The following is a 16587-nucleotide window of genomic DNA, read 5'->3' as shown; positions in this document are numbered from 1 at the left end:
CTCCTACGATCTGAAGGAGAGGAACTCCTATTTGGAGAAGAGTCATAAATTCCAGGAACGAGTCTCCGACTCCTGCCTCCTGGCTCTTGACTCTTGCCTCCTGACTCCTGCCTCCTGGCTCCTGACTCCTGCCTCCTGCCTCCGGACTCCTGCCTCCTGACTCCGGACTCCTGGCTCCTGCCTCCTGACTCCTGCCTCTTGGCTCCTGGCTCCTGCCTCCTGACTCCTGACTCCTGCCTCTTGCCTCCTGGCTCTTGCCTCCTGGCTCCTGCCTCCTGCCTGGATGCCTCCACACTCCTGGCTCTTGGCTCCTGCCTCCTGGTTGACTCCTCACTCCTGGCTCTTGGCTCCTGCCTCCTGGGTGACTCCTCACTCCTGGCCGGTGCCAGACGTCTGAAAGGTTCATCCAGGTTCGTACAGGACACCTCACCTCGAGTAGGAGTATCGATCCTGGCGGCAGATACCTCCATACGCCTGGAGGATCTTTTGATCGGAAGGGAAGAGTCTTTCCTTCTAGGAGGTTCCTTTGACAGAACTCCTACAAAAGACGAGATCTGCTCTTGCATCGCCATCATGAATCTCTTCGTAACCTCCTCTTTATCCTCTTCGGGAGGAGGGGAAGGAGGAGGGGAGGAGTCCATAGCCTCCACCTCCTGCATCCTTCTCACTCTGGTTGAAAGAATGGCTCTTCTTGCCTTCTTCACCATCCCGAAGGAGACTCCTCAGGGAAGTTTTCTGGGCTCGAATCAATATCCGGAGCCTTCCAACTCCTCTTGAGTGGCCGAGATCGATCAGAATCCCCCTCCATCACGTCTCGGAGATGAAGATCCCGACGACGAAAAACACTCACGCAGGACGCTTTTACAATAGCGATCCTTGGCAGTCTGGGGTGTCACAGAAACCGCCGAAGGGACACCTGATCGGTGGGGATTCTCCACAACCTCCTTTCGGTTTTCGACATTCCTTCTCCTCTGGGCATGTGAGCTTGGAAGAGGTCTAGACCTAGGAGAGTTGCTGAGCCGACCAGATGCCCCCTCCACTACACTGGGACACTCATATCACTGTCCACTGAATAATCACTAGCTTACCTTGTATGGCAGCCATTTTGTTTTCCATCAACTTGAAGGCTGCTTTTAGATCCGCCAGTTCTTTCGCTGAATCTACAGGTTCTGCAATAGGTGAAGGGGCTGCAATGGAAGGAAAGAGGAAGTAGCAATACTTACCCTTGGGGAAGATCCCAAGCTAGGAATTAGTTCAGATCTAGAACTACTCAAACTTCTATAAGAAGCCTTGCCTCCTCACTCTTTCTCTCTCTAACTTTTTTAAATAATTAGTTAGATTCTTCCATTCGTTCTCACTCAAATTCTCACATTCCTTGCAAGTATTAGTAAAAGAACATTCATATCCCTGCAACCCTTGCATACCGTGTGAGGGTCTACCGAAGCTTTCGGCAACCTCACCTTACAGCCTACATTCACACAACGTCTCACAATCCATTCCAGAGTCAGACATTTTTAAAAGAAAAATCCAAAATCAAGTCCACCAACAAAACAGTCCACAAAAGCGTATGCCAATCCAACAAATCCAGATACGTCACCAAAAGTCGGTCAAGAAGATCAATTGCCGGTGAAAAAAGAAAAACCAATCGAGAGGAACCAACAACAATGTTGATGGCCCGGGCGACAGAAGAATTCTGATTAGAAAACGGGAATGGTTTCCTAGTCCTGCCACCCAGGGCAGGGCGTAGATCACCTGACCTACCGGTAGCGTGTGCCGCGAAATTTGAAATTCTGTCGGAGACGACGGAGTCTATAGCTAAGTATATATCTGGCAGGGAAAGTTGAATGTATAAAAAACATATAATATAAATTTCATAGCCATACTTAATAACCTGCTCCTAATGTCACCTTTAAAATCTGTTGGCAAGAAATGGTCCGAACAGACAACGGTTTGCTTCATAGGTTGAAAAGTTTTGATGATGATATCCTCCCTCCGAAGAGCAATCAGCCAGCGACTTGATTTATCTCAATTTGACAGAATCCTGTGGAATGATATGCCTTTTGGACACTTGCCAGAAGTATTGGCACAACCAAACACCATACAAGTTGGCATAATTGACGCTATTTGAATGACAATTGACATAAAACAGGAGGGCAATACCGAGGACGAATACAATACAATGGGCGTGCTTCGCTGCGCTTGTTATCGAGGCAACCACTCCACTACGTCTTCGATATTAATCCACCAGATAGCAACATAGTCAAATCCTGGATAAATGGTGCTCTCCATTGAAGTACTTCGACTCTAATTTTGAAATTGTAAAAAAATGGGATTACATACAGATTTGAGCAATATCTCATTTTTTTAGCTTATTAAAAGTTTTGTTTGACGAAATCTAATGGCTATTAACCAGAAGTTCCTCTTTAAAACAGTTACCCCTCATATCTCATTCAACACCAAAAAATGAATAGTATTCAACAAAATATTATAGAATCATACCAGTATTATGTGAATGCAGTACTAAACTCAACAAGGCTGCCATTTAGTTGCCTGAATCTGTAGCATAGGGCTATTTGAACCCAATGCAACTCAAGAATCTTGGTATAATCGGATCACTTTTGTTAGCCTTCAAAGATAACTGTGTAACTCTGGGCTTGCTCAATCTCCAGACTAAAAACTGTGCGGATTTTGAGTATGCTTCAGTGATAATGTATAAAAAAAAAACGAATCTGGGTAAAACTACATACATACAGGGCAGTATGCATTAGACTGGCAAATTATGGATGGATAGATAACAAGTAGGTTCCTGAAAAGGAATATAAAAAGTTATTAAATCTTGAGTTGATCTTTAAAACAGAGATTAATAAATTTTGCCCAAGTATTTTTAGTTTATGAAGAGGCTAAGACAGTACCAAGAAAATTACAAGTAATATACCTTACTGATCTCCTTGGTAACGATGCCAATGATAGTGTTCCTTAACCTGTTGCCAGTGGTCAAGCGTGATCTAACCAAGTTGATGCTGCAAATATAATAATATAGTTAAACTGTACTCACAAACTTTGGATTTCAAAGAATGAAAACTACTGATAACAATGTAAATCTTTTATTAAAATAATCAAGTTTTTATACAAACCATAAAAAACCTTTAAATGTAAGGACTGGTTAACTACCAGGAATGCTGAAGACGTAAATATTTTTTTGTTTTATACAAAATAAAAAAATATCATTACATTAATTTAAAAACTAAATAAAACAAGAATCTGTCAAGATATATCAAATGGCAAAATACTTTACGAAATAATGTGTAATGAAAATTATATATTAACAGCCTATAAAAATTTTTTACAACAGACCAGCTAGAGCATCATTAATAAAAACAATATTCCAAATTATGGAATATCAAGATATGTACCTTTCCAGAAGACCATCTTCTGTAACCATAATAAAAATCCACTAAAATTTTGCATTATATCCTCTATACTTCAACCAGCTTATAATTACCATTCATGACCCTACTGTCTGACAGAAAACAGCTGCTCAATTCACGGAGACAGGCATTCAAGCGGCAAACATTCAACAGTCGGTGGGACTAAGCAATTGTCATAGAAATGCTGATTTCATCCACCCATCACATAACTATGGATCAACTGTGTATGGCCACAACAGCAATGTTATAGAATAAAGCCCCTTTCCTTAGTACCAAACCATATTTCTAAGATAGTATGTCAGGAGCAATTTCTTTCACTTTGTTGGGACCTACTATACACCAATATCCTGCCACAAACTCTTGTTATGAATTTTAAAATCCAACAAAAAATAAAATACAATACATAACAACACATCATCATGGAGGAGATTTACTGATGCCAACTCAACTAGCTAATCTGCCTTCAGTTTCCATTTAGTTTACAGAGGTAGCAGCCCAACAAAATTAAATTTAGCTTCTTTGACAATTGTGTAAAAAATAATCACCACAAAATTTTCAATACTAACAGATGATCAACACTGAAAATTTACTGGAACTGCAAAGATCCCTTAGAGTTGCAAACAATGGTGAATTTCACATCTGGGAAGTTGGTAATATGTTCTAATATTGACAAAATACTGTATATCATTTATAATATTAATTTGTGCTCCTCTATGCCAAGACCTTCACTATAAACTTCATGCCCAACACAACACTGAATTTAAACCAACTGGCATCTGGTAAAATTCAGCACGGTATTTACATGTTCCAATGCACACTGTGAAAAGATACCTTACCTCTTCCTCAGATACGACATTTTTAAAGTACATAATTTGTATTTTTCCTAACATACAAACCTGAGGTCTTTACATAGGGGATTAACTTTCATGGAGCTAGACATCCAGCTGTTAAAAGGTTTGCAAGGTGGTTATGGTAATAGCTATTGATGTTACGGGTGGATGCACCGCCCTCCAAGTCTGTACCCATTCAATTCTACACAGTTTATCTCTTGGGCTAGGTAAGAGAATGACGGATGTTAAGAGGTGGGCCCTTTACATCAAGACCTCAGGTTTTTATGTTCAGAAAAATATAAATCACTAAAAACTTGTCATTTGTTCCTACACAAAATACAAACGCTCAGTCTTTACGTATGGGATTTACTTTTGGAGGGACAATTGAGTATATCTCTGAACTGACTGGTAGTTTGGCTCACCTGCATACTCTCTTCCTGGTCATGAAAGAGCAAAGGAAGGAGACCATAACTGATCTATTGAACAAATGAGATGTTCAATTGCCAGACTTCCGGGCATTTTGAATTAAAGGAATGATGAAATTCAAAAGGTGTTTTCCCAACATCAATAAACAGACTAAGAACTAGAGATAATCAAAAAGAAAATTGAAAAGACAAAGCCTACATAATATAAATTTTGAAAGTAATTTTCCTAGATATCAAACTACAGCTACAATTCATTTTTTCTTCAGCCGCATGGGGACAGTGGAGCAGAGTAGTCAATTTAATTATATAAGACTGGTTTTTACACCTATGGAAAATAATTAGTTTAAAATTTATTTGTTCCAATGGAAATGCATAGCTTTACCTCTTCTACATGAGACTTACCACTTACAGCAGGGTAGTTCCTGCAACTGACTGGAGTTGAATATCAAGAACTACCATGCTACCAGCTGCCTTGCAAGTAGGGGATGTCCTGACCCTTGTGGCCTCCTACTGGACTGATGAAATGGTTGACCATAGTAGTAGACCCCTTGCCTAAAGTACCCTGCATTACAGGAGGGTACTCTTGTAAGGAAGGGCTTTTGATAAGCCATGAAATCTAAAAGACTTTGTGTCAGAAAAGTTTAATTTTGGCGATTACCAAGTAACGGATTCAGAATAAGCTCTGCCACAACCCACACCTGGTCCCCTTTAATAAAAAAAGGGAAGACTGAGGAAGATACATCCTAGTAACTAGAACTGGATGCCAGATGTGTACTTGCCTGCATCTTGACCAACTCCAGTGTGTACTTTGGCCTGGTTGCTGCTCTTGAAAGAGAGGCAAGAAAGGAAACTAGAGTCCAGTCATTACATTCACATCTTCAGACTTGCACTAAGCTTTCGGTACTCGGATGAGATACTGTCGCGTCCAAAACAGAGCTTGGGTGCTTATATAGCCTATTGAGCAGCAACTACAGGTCCTATGGAGGTATCCAGAATGGTAGAAAAGGAAAGGAGACATACCCCAACCACTGTGGGTTCATTGAGCAAGAGGGGAGGCCAACCTCAATCCCTAAAGGAGCAATAGGCCTGCTTGATCACCTCACAAAGCCAACAAGGGAGTTCCTCAACAACCCCCTCTTTTACTTACCTGTAATAAAGAAAAGTCTTTCTACACTCTGGCCTCTGTGCTTAACAGAGCACACTGGGCCAAGAAGCATCTCATCCAGGTCAACATCAATGAAGTCTCAGGAGGAGAGGATCAAGAAACTCTTTGATTCCTCATATTAGCACAAAGGTCCTGAGTTTTTGTAACAAACCGAGGAACAAAAGAGGATGAGATAGATCCCATCCCTAAAAGTACTTAAGATAGGACAGAGCTAAAAGGAAAAATAAACTTGATGGTGAGATCTCTGTCCAAGGCCAAAGCTAAAAGAAAAAAAATTAAAAAAAATATCTTGATGGTGAGGTCTCTGCCCATAGCATGTGACAACAGGTACAAAAGGAACACATCATTAACACTGATTACTAACTCCTTCAGCTTAAAAACCTACAACAAGGCTCAGCCTTTTCACTACAGATTAAAAGGAGCCTGTCACAATGAAGGCAGATGAAGTCTGATCTACTAATATGCTCCAACCAGGGAGATACCCCTTTTATGACACAAATTACAGGAGATTGCCCAGTCTCCATGATACACATTCACCAAGGAGTGATGGATGTACCCAGACATCTCCTCGGAGCCACTCTCTCTTTCAGATATGCTGGATGACCTCCACACATGAATGCAAATAAGGAACAACCTGGTGGTGCCTACAAACATGTACCTGACACAGGAGGGTGAGCCATGAGGGTAGTTCTCTTGGCACCTTAATGAGTAAGACTAGCATACTGGAGTATCGCTCAGCTTGTAGCCAACAAGGAGTTACCAGAGTTATCAAAGATTCAGTTGATCATCTTGCGGAGAGGGTTGAAAGGTGGGAAACATACTAGTCAAGGTTGTCCAAGGGCATTGGAGGGATTGACGAACAAACAACTGGTAGCTTACTGTTTTATTCAATTAAGAATAGATCAAGCATTGGGGACCACATAACTTGAACAGAGCCTCACTCCTACATGAAGATTTAAGAGACCACTCCATCCCTACTATCTAATCATGATGACTAAGCAATCTGCCATATTGATCTGCCTGCCTGGAATGTACCTGGTAGTCTACTCAAAGGTTTGGAGAACTAACCACTTGTGCAACTGTACTGGCAACTGGCACTGGGTCTGAGGCACCATTCCCCACTGTTAGTTGACACAGACTTCAGTAGCTCTGTTGTCACTCCAGAACACCACTGAGTGACCTCTCAATTGGTCATGAAATACCAACAAAACTATATCCACACTATGTGCTTGTATCTCCAGACCACTGTGATATGGAGACAACACAAGTCCTTTGGCCACACACCTTAATCTCTCCTGAGGCACAAGCTTCTCCTATGATGACATGATTTTGGACCACCCAACTTGTTAATCCTGCTCACACAGGAACTGCACCACAACCAACCTCGCTTGTACAGTCTATTGGGAAGACTTCCCTGCTGCTGAGTTAAAGAGCATGAGATGTCCAAGTACTTTGCCTACTGCTTGGGAATGAGTGGATTTCTCCCAGTTCACCACAACTTCAAATCATGACAAAAAACAAAAATCAGATCTTTGTCTCACCTGACACACCTCATAGGTATTGCAATGGTTTGTCTTTCTATAGGAACAATTATGTATGTAACAATCTGAAAAAAAGTAAGAGCACACATTATGTTTCCTCTTAAAACTGTATGACTAATGTGTTGAGGAATTTTCTTTCTATCTTCAAATACTTTTCAATAAAACTATACATTACACTAATGTTATACATTATTTCTATAATCATCAATATCTTCTATAGGGAACAATCTAGTAAAAATGATATTGTAATGATACAATTAAGTTTGTTCATACTTACCTGGCAGTATATATATAGAGCTGTATTTTTCCGAATCCGACAGAAAATTTAAACACTTACGACACACGCAGTGGAGTCAGGTGGTTAGTACCCATTCCCACCGCTGGGAGGCGGGTATCAGGAACCATTCCCATTTTCTATTCATAATTTTTATTCCACTGTCTCCTGAGGGAGGTGGTGGGAGGGTTGATTGATTATATATATCTGCCAGGTAAGTATGAACAAACTTAATTGTATCATTACAATATCATTTTGTTTCATGAAAACTTACCTGTCAGATATATACATAGCTGAATCCCACCTTTGGTGGTGGGAGTAGACAGAATAGAAGATTTTAGGAAACATATATATGCAGATCATTGATATCTTGGTTCCTTACCTGTTAGCATAGCTGACTTCGTGGTTACTGCCGCGTAAGTCTGCTTGTGCTACTAGAGTGCCAGCAAGGTAGACCTATAAAGCTGGTGCACTCCAGATGATCTGTCAACAGGGGCGAGACCACGACGTGACTAGACCATTGACCATACAAATGAGGGCAACGAAGTAAAACCAAACCACCTGGCGTAGCCTACCAAAAGAATCCCACTTAGACTAAGCTAATGGAAGGGAGATCCGCCGCAGGCGGTCAACCCCACAACCATAACACAAGTTAAAACTCCCCTAACCATTAAAGGAATATAGAGCGCTACCTCCTACCCCCAAAACAGTGTCTGCAGCGACGTATGGTCCAAGCGAGTAACAATTTTCGTATGTTGCTTTCACCTCCCGCAGGTAGTGTGAAGCGAACACCGAATTGCTTCGCCAATAAGTGGCGCCCAAAATATCTTTGATTGCCATATTTTTGTGAAAAGCCACCGAAGTAGCAATAGCCCTCAACTCGTGGGCTTTCCACTTTCAGAAGCTCCATGTCACTTTCACTACACTTTTCATGGGCTTCCTTAACCGTACTTCTTAAGAAGAACGCCAGTGGCGTTCTTCGACATCGGAAGATCTGGTTTTTTCACAGAGCACCACAAGTTCTCCGAAGAGCCTCTGCATGCTCTGGTTCTCTGCAAATAAAACTTGAGAGCCCTGACAGGACACAGGACTCTCTCAGCTTCAGGTCCCACACTAGCTCCGACAACCCTTTGATCTCGAACGTCCTCGGCCAAGGGTTGGAAGGGTTCTCATTCTTTGCTAAGAACGTAGGACTTAAGGAACAAACTGCACTATGATCCTTGAACCCAATGTGCTTGCTTATGACTTGAATTTCGCTAACCCTCTTCCGCCGTCGCCAGAGCGGTTAGGAAAATGGTCTTCTTAGTAAGATTCCTAAGCGAGGCTAAATGGAGCGGTTCAAATTGACTCGACATGAGAAACTTAAGTACACGTCTAAGTTCCACGATGGTACTTTCGGTTGGAGAACTTTCACAGTCTCAAATGATCTAATGAGATCATGAATGTCTCTATCATTCGCTAAGTCAAGTCCCTCTATGCCTGAAGACCACAGAAAGCACGCTTCTGTAGCCTTTAATCGTGGGAACGGCTAGTTTCGCTTCTTTCCTAAGGTGAAGAAGGAAATCTGCTATCTGGCTCACAGAGGTTGAGGTGGAGGAAATGCCTTCTTTCTGCACCAACTTCTAAAGACAGCCCACTTTGATTGGTAAACTGCGATTGAGGAGGGCCTCCTTGTGGTGGCAATCGCCGTTGCCACAGGTCTTGAAAAAACCCCTCGATCTGGCAAACTTTCTTGATAGTCTGAACGCAGTCAGACTCAGAGTGGGGAGGTTTTTGTGGTACCTCTCGTAAGTGGGGCTGTCTGAGTAGATCTTTCCTTAGGGGCAGAGTCCTTGGAAAGTCGACCAGGAAGGACATCACCTCCGTGAACCAGTCGACCGCTGGCCAGAAGGGGCGATGAGGGTCATCCCTCGCTCCTTCTGATGCAGCGAACTTCCTCATCACTTCCCCAGAGGATTTTGAATGGGGAAAAGCGTAAATGTCTAGTCCCGACCAATTCCACAGTAGGGCCTCTACTGCCACACTGCTCCCGGGTCCAGAACTGGGGAGAAACAATACAGCGGAAGTCTCTTCGTTCGGGAAGTTGCGAAAACGTCCACATGAGGACGTCCCCCACAGCTTCCATAGCGCCTGGCATACTTCCTGATGAAGGGTCCATTCCGTCGGCAGAAGCTGTCCTTGCCGACTGAGAAGGTCCGCTCGCACGTTTTCCACGCCTGACACAAATCTTGTCAGAATCGTGACGTATTGCGACTTCGCCCAAACCAGGATATTCTTCGCGATGGCGAACAGAGAAGGAGAGTGAGTTCCCCCCTGTTTCCTGAGGTATGCCAAGGCTGTGGTGTTGTCCGAGTTTATCTGAACCACTTTGTTGGAGACTTCCTCTTGGAAGAACCTTAGAGCAAGGTAAACCGCTGAAAGTTCTTTTAGATTGATGTGCCAGGACACCTGTTCCCCTCTCCAGGTGCCTGACACTTCTCTCCCTCCCAGTGTGCTCCCCAACCCGTGGAGGACGCGTCGGAGAACAACACTAGGTCGGGGTTCCGAAGCTTGAGCGAAAGTCCTTCCGCAAGCTTCTTTGGATCCAACCACCATTTGAGGTGCTTTTTTGCACTTCTTCCGTCAAAAACAAGACCTCTTCTAGATCCTGTTTCGTGACCAATTGCTTGAGAGGAAGAACTGAAGTGGTCGGAGGTGCAACCTTCCCAGAGAAAACAAACTTCTCCAGTGAGGGAAATGGTCCCCAGCAGACTCATCCATTCCCTCACCGAGCATGTTTCCTTCCCTAGAAAGGGTGACACTTGTCTAGGCATTGAAGTTGTCGCCCCTGGGACGGAAAAGCCCGAAAGCCACTGAGTCCATCTGAATCCCCAGATAGACTAAGGATTGAGAAGGAGTCAGAAGCGACTTTTCGAGATTCACCAGAAGTTCCCAGGGACCTCGCTAACGACAGAGTCGTGTGAAGGTCCTTCAGACACCGGTCTTGCGATGAGGCTCGAATAAGCCAGTCGTTTAGGTAGAGAGAGATCCTTATTTCCGCAAGATGGAGCCACCTCGCAACGTTCTTCATAAGAACGGTGAAACACCATCGGCGCCGTGCTGAGACCGAAGCAGAGTGCCCTGAATTGGAAAACCTTCCCTTTCAGGACAAACCGCAGGTATTTTCTTGATCGGGGATGGATGGGGACGTGAAAGTATGCGTCCTGAAGGTCTAAAGAGACCATCCAATCCCCCGGTCTTAAGGCTGCAAGCACGGATTGAGGTGTCTCCATCTTGAACTTCTGCTTGGTAACGAAGCGATTTAGACTGCTGACATCCAGAACGGGGCGCCACCCCCCTGACTGCTTCGGCACTAGGAACAGACGGTTTGTAAAACCCTGGAGAACTCCGGTCGAAGACCTGTTCCACCGCCTGCTTCTCGATCATTTGATCTAGTAGATCGTGAAGCACTTTCTGCTTTCTCCCTGATACGAAGGAGACAAATCCTTTGGTGTCGAAGACAGCGGGGGTAACATCAGGAAAGGAATTCTGTACCCCTTCTTGACGATTTGGTCCAGAGACCAAGCGTCGGCACCTCTCTCTTCCATGCTCTTGCGAAATGTAGAAGTCTGGCTCCTACCGGTGGCTGAAGGACTTTTCCCTCTCACTTCTTGCTCTTGGAAGGAGCGGGAGTCTTGCCTCTGAAAGAACCTCTTCCCTCGAGGGGCTGGCTTCGAGGAAGAAGCAGATCGAAAGGGCTTCGATTCTTCAAAGCAGAGGACCCAGGAAGACGAAGTAGTTGTAGGCTTCCTAGAAGACTGTGCCAGAAGGTCTTGGGTTGCTTTCTCCTGGAGACTGGCAGCTATGTCCTTTACCATAGACTGGGGGAAGAGATGTTCTGAGAAAGGAGCGAAAAGAAGATCCGCTTTTTGCGCTGGTGAGACCGACTTTGCAGTAAAATTGCAAAAAAGTGCTCTCTTCTTAAGCAGTCCCGTGCTGAAATGAGCAGCCAATTCCTCAGAAACCATCCCTGACGGCCTTGTCCATGCAAGACAATACACTGGACAGCTCCCCCAGACTGATGGAATCAGAACTCCTGGACCTGCATCCAATACTCCTAGGCACCAAGTCAAGAAATTAAGACCTTCTAGTGTCCTGAAGAGGCCTTTAAGGTGAAAGTCTAACTCACTATGCGTCCAAGAGACCTTAGAGGAAGACAGAAAAGTCTTCTGGCGGCATCCACAAATACTACCAAAGTCTCCTTGAGCTGAGGCTGGAAGCTTAACTCCGACGTTTTCTCCCGTCTCATAACCACATACCAGCTTTGCCACAAAGTCTTGAAGGTGGTAAAGCGAAAGAAGTCTTGCCTGAAGCTTTCCTCTTTTCCATCCAATCATGGACCTTTCGAAAAGCTTGCTTTCGTAGAAAGCGACTTCTTCATTTTCACAAAGCCCGAGATCTTAGTAGCTTTGGATGACGAAAACTGAGAGGGAGGAGTACGTGGAGCTTCAGGTTGGAAAGTGTCTGCAAAGACTGACTGTAGCAAACGAGTCAAAACCTTGTAGTCCGTCGAAAACTGGAGCCAACTGCTGTTCTTCGTCCACTTCGACGAAAGCGTCACTAATTTCCTCTTCAGACACTGGAGAAGTCGGAGGAAGTAAGGAAGAGTCACGAGCTTTCTCAAAGAGAAAGAGCGGCGAACAGGCCGAGTTCCCGCTTCCGCTTCCGCTTGCGGAGGTGGTAAACTGACGTCCGTAGGCGCGCGCTTGGCGTCCGAAGCCAATCTACTGGCGCGACTGAAGCGCGCTCGACAGCAACAGGTGTACACCTGGCTCCACTGGCGCGCGCCGAGCGTCCACTAAAACGCGCTGAGCATCCACTGGCGCTCGCTTACCTTGCACCAAATTCACGCTCGGCGTCCACTAAAGCGCGCTTGACTTTCACAGAAGCGCGCTCGGCATCTAAAGAAACGCGCTTCTTATCAACAAGTTTCGTAGCAGCGGAAACGCCGTTCACAAGAGCGAGAAACGAATTTCTCGCCTCCTCTAGAAAGTTGCTGGGGAGCAGAACGAACTCTAGAGGGAGACTCAAACGGAGAGAGAGACGAGCGAGGAGAGGGAGAGGGTGAGAACGCCTCGACCTCTTCACAGGAAGATAGTCATCCTTCTTACGGCGGACGTGGAACAGTCTCTCTCGAAGAAAAAAAAAACATCTCGAAGTTGCTGCTGAAGAGACTGGAGAATCTTGCTTGTAGGTGAAGGCCTCCTTTTCTGGGGAGGGGCTGATCCTGTGAGCAGGCGAGTGGCGAGGGGACGCCTTCTTCCTAACTCCAGGAACCGCCACTTCACGCACCTTAGAGCGACTGCGGCGCTCGAAAGAAACATCTAGGAAAGACTCCGCCTCCGAATAATCCTTACGCTTCTTCTGCGGAGGAAAAGCAGCAACGCACTATCAGGCGACGAGCAAAATTCCGGAGAACAACTTGGACGTGAAGCGTCCCGAACGCGAGCCGTCCTTTTCAGCGGACGTGATGCGGTATGAGAGCTCCACCCCTTGCGCGGGAGGAAGCTTCAGAAGAAGAAAAGCACTCCTGAGAAGACGTCCACGCGCACGCTCCTTGGCAGTCTGGGTAGGTTCGTCAGAAGCTGCGAAGGCACGCCAGATCGGTGGGGGTTCCTCGTAACCCTCCTTCGACTTTCGACATGCTCTCTCCCCGTAACCTGGGAGTCAAGCAGAGGTCTAGGTCTAGAGGCGGAATGAGGCCGATCTGACGCACCCTCCACTACACAAGGGGCACTTTCACTGCACTTCTCTTCACTTTTGCTCTCCAGAGCTAACCACTTTTGATTCTAAGTTACGAATCGATTCAAGAATTAGCGATAAAGTATTACCTTCTACCGACACTGCTTCAGGGGCCGGAGGCAACACTACAGGGGTAGGAGCATAATCTACAGAAGGAGGGTTAGCAGGAGAATCATTAAAATCTTGCCTACCTGAAACACTCCTGGAGGAAGACCTCCTTAACCTATCTCGCTCAAGTTTCTTAAGATAGGTTTCATACGCCTTCCATTCAGACTCTGTTAATCTTTCACACTCCTTACAACGACTTTCAAACGTACATTCATTCCCCCTGCAAACCTTACAAACAGAATGTGGTCTACTGAAAATTTCAGTAGCCTACCTCTACATTCGGACATAGAACAAAATCTAGCGCTAGCAGAACTAGACCCTGACATCTTTGATCAAAGAAAAATCAATACCAAAGTTCAAATCAATCCAAAGTCAACGTGTGCCAAGCCACCGATCCAATTCAGATACCAAAGAAAAACCAAAAGGGATACTCAAGTAGCTAGTAAGTTTCCAAAATCTGGACGGAGGTGCTGCAAACAGGTGTTTTTCAGCACCGGCGACAGTAAAAATTATGAATAGAAAATGGGAATGGTTCCTGATACCCGCCTCCCAGCGGCGGGAATGGGGTACTAACCACCTGACTCCCACTGCGTGTGTCGTAAGTGTTTAAATTTCTGTCGGATTCGGAAAAATACAGCTATATATATATCTGACAGGTAAGTTTCATGAACAAAACAGCTCTTAATAACTCTGCAAGGATCAAGATCGCACCTCTTAAAACTGTACCTTTGATATTTTAAAGAATGCCTTACTAGAAAACCCTACTATTTATATGTGTAAGATTCTAATTATCACATTTTCATTAACTATCAGAACATTAATGCAATTCCTGATACTTCCAAAAGTTCTAATTCTTACAATCTAACTTTCCTGGTCTTTTCTGTTCTCATGAATATATGGTTTGCTCAACATGCTAAACAGACATCCATTTCCATATTGAATTTCTTGATTATATTCTTTTCTTCAGGGATGTTCGCTGTAACGGATGTTCGCTGTAACAGGTTTTAACATGGAATATTTCACTATTACATTACTTTGCTATAAGGCCCAACAAAATGATAACAGACTTAAATTCATTTAAGTATCAACAAAGTTGTCACATTTTTAGGAAACATAAGCTTATGTCAAGAATTGATATCCATCAGCCTATTACTGTATATTCAAAAAGATCAACAATCTCTCCTTTTGGGTAGAATACTTTTAACCTGGAAAATTTAAACCCAAAAATCTGAAATAAGGCAAATAACCTTTGAAATTCAACTTACTTTTTAACAGTGGATACAGGTATACGGATGGTTGAGCCAGGCAACAAAACACCATCTGAAACAATCACCAACGGTAGCTTCTTCGGTAGAGTTCACACTATGTTGAATCATTCTGTCTGTAACTTCCTAAACACCAGCTGATGTTCTGTGATAAGGCTTCTGGAATTGAAGAAAAATAGTAAATAGTACCTGCACTAGTACTGTATGTCAGTTAGCAGCACACCTATGGAGTCGATATGTAAAAATGTTAAAAATGTTATTGTTAGTATACAATAAGGTTTGTACATACTTACCTGGCAGATATATACTTAGCTATACGTCTCTGACGTCACGACAGAATTCAAAACTCGCGGCACACGCGACAGGTAGGTCAGGTGATCTACCTTACCGCCGCTGGGTGGCGGATGTAAGAACCAATCTCCCTTTCCAGCCAGAATTTTTCCTTCACCGGTCTCCTGAGGGGAGGATGGGCGGGCCAGGGGGGCCATCAATCGTATATATCTGCCAGGTAAGTATGTACAAAACCTTATTGTATACTAAACAATAACATTTTTGTACATGAACTTTCCTGTCAGATATATACTTAGCTGATTGACACCCTTGGTGGAGGGAAAGAGACAGCAATATAAATATGGAAAAAAGGGGAAAACAACACTAGTTGTAGGATGTAAAAACAACCTTGGTTCTTACCTGTTTAGGCAGAAGACTTCGTAGTTACTGTCTATGAGTCTGCGTTGCCTTAAGAGCTTCAGCGAGGGCGTGACCTACAGCTGACAGACTCTTTGGTCTATCAAAGGGATTTGGTTGTCCGCTTACTTGATAGAATCCGGAGCAGGATCTGTCAACGGGGATTCGCCCACTTATATGACAGAACCTAACCACTATCTTGCAAGGAGCTCAAACATACACCGATCACCTAACCAATCTAATCATTGTTAGCACTACGAAAATGAAAAACATGCCTACCCGCATGTTCTTTCAAACAACCAAAACTTACAACCTAACAAGGGGAAAAAATATATACTACTAAGGATATGTCTCAGCTCCCTGCCCCAGCACCGAATCCGCCGATACGTACGGGCCTAACCCACGAAGCACTTTTCATACGTAATTTTGACGTCTCTCAGATAGTGGTTTTGCAAAGACTGAGTTGCAACGCCAGAATGTTGCCTTCATAATATTACTCAGGGATATGTTTTTGTTAAAAGTCAATGACGTGGCAATAGCTCTTACCTCATGAGCTTTTTACCTTAAGAACTTTGTATTGACTTTCCTACATATCGCATGCGCTTCTTTCACCAGGCTTCTGATAAAGAAAGAAAGCGCATTCTTCGAAGTGTCCTCCTTGATCTCGTACAGAGCACCAAAGGTTGACATCATTGCCCTTAAGTTTTTTCTTTCTCTGTAGATAGAATTTCAAACTTCTTACTGGGCAAAGAGACCTCTCTGCTTCCTCGTCCCTACTAATGCAGACAATCCTTGTACTTCAAAGCTCCTAGGCCAAGGATTTGAGGGGTTCTCGTTCTGGCTAAGAACGAAGGAAGGAATGAACAGATAGCTGCATCTCTCTGAATCCCACATTTCCTTCTAGTGCATGGAGTTCATAACTACTTTTTGCGGAAGCCAATGCCATGAGGAAAATTGTCTTCTTCGTGAGGTCTCTGAACGATGCAGACTGAGGCGGTTCGAACTTATTGGACCTCAGGTAACGTAGCACTACATCCAGATTCCAACTCGGAACCCCTGGAGAAACCTTCTTGGATGTTTCAA

At 44.1% G+C, this 16587-nt stretch overlaps 2 protein-coding genes across 2 annotated transcripts in view; both read right to left on the bottom strand.

The window, feature by feature from the left end:
* LOC135211783 (lon protease homolog 2, peroxisomal-like) overlaps positions 1–16587 on the bottom strand; it is a 118069-nt gene that overhangs the window by 86413 nt on the left and 15069 nt on the right. The window lies entirely within an intron of this gene.
* Positions 1–16587, bottom strand: part of LOC135212072 (lon protease homolog 2, peroxisomal-like) — a 249420-nt gene that overhangs the window by 217993 nt on the left and 14840 nt on the right. The window contains 2 exon segments of the mRNA XM_064245420.1: positions 2936–3020; positions 14818–14976. The gene's annotated coding sequence lies outside the window, so the exon portion shown is untranslated.

The sequence above is a fragment of the Macrobrachium nipponense genome, chromosome 40 (genome assembly GCF_015104395.2).
Source record: "Macrobrachium nipponense isolate FS-2020 chromosome 40, ASM1510439v2, whole genome shotgun sequence".
Classification (NCBI taxonomy): Eukaryota; Metazoa; Arthropoda; class Malacostraca; order Decapoda; family Palaemonidae; genus Macrobrachium; species Macrobrachium nipponense.
Note: the sequence above shows the minus strand (reverse complement) of the source record. Positions and strands in the feature narration are given on the sequence as shown.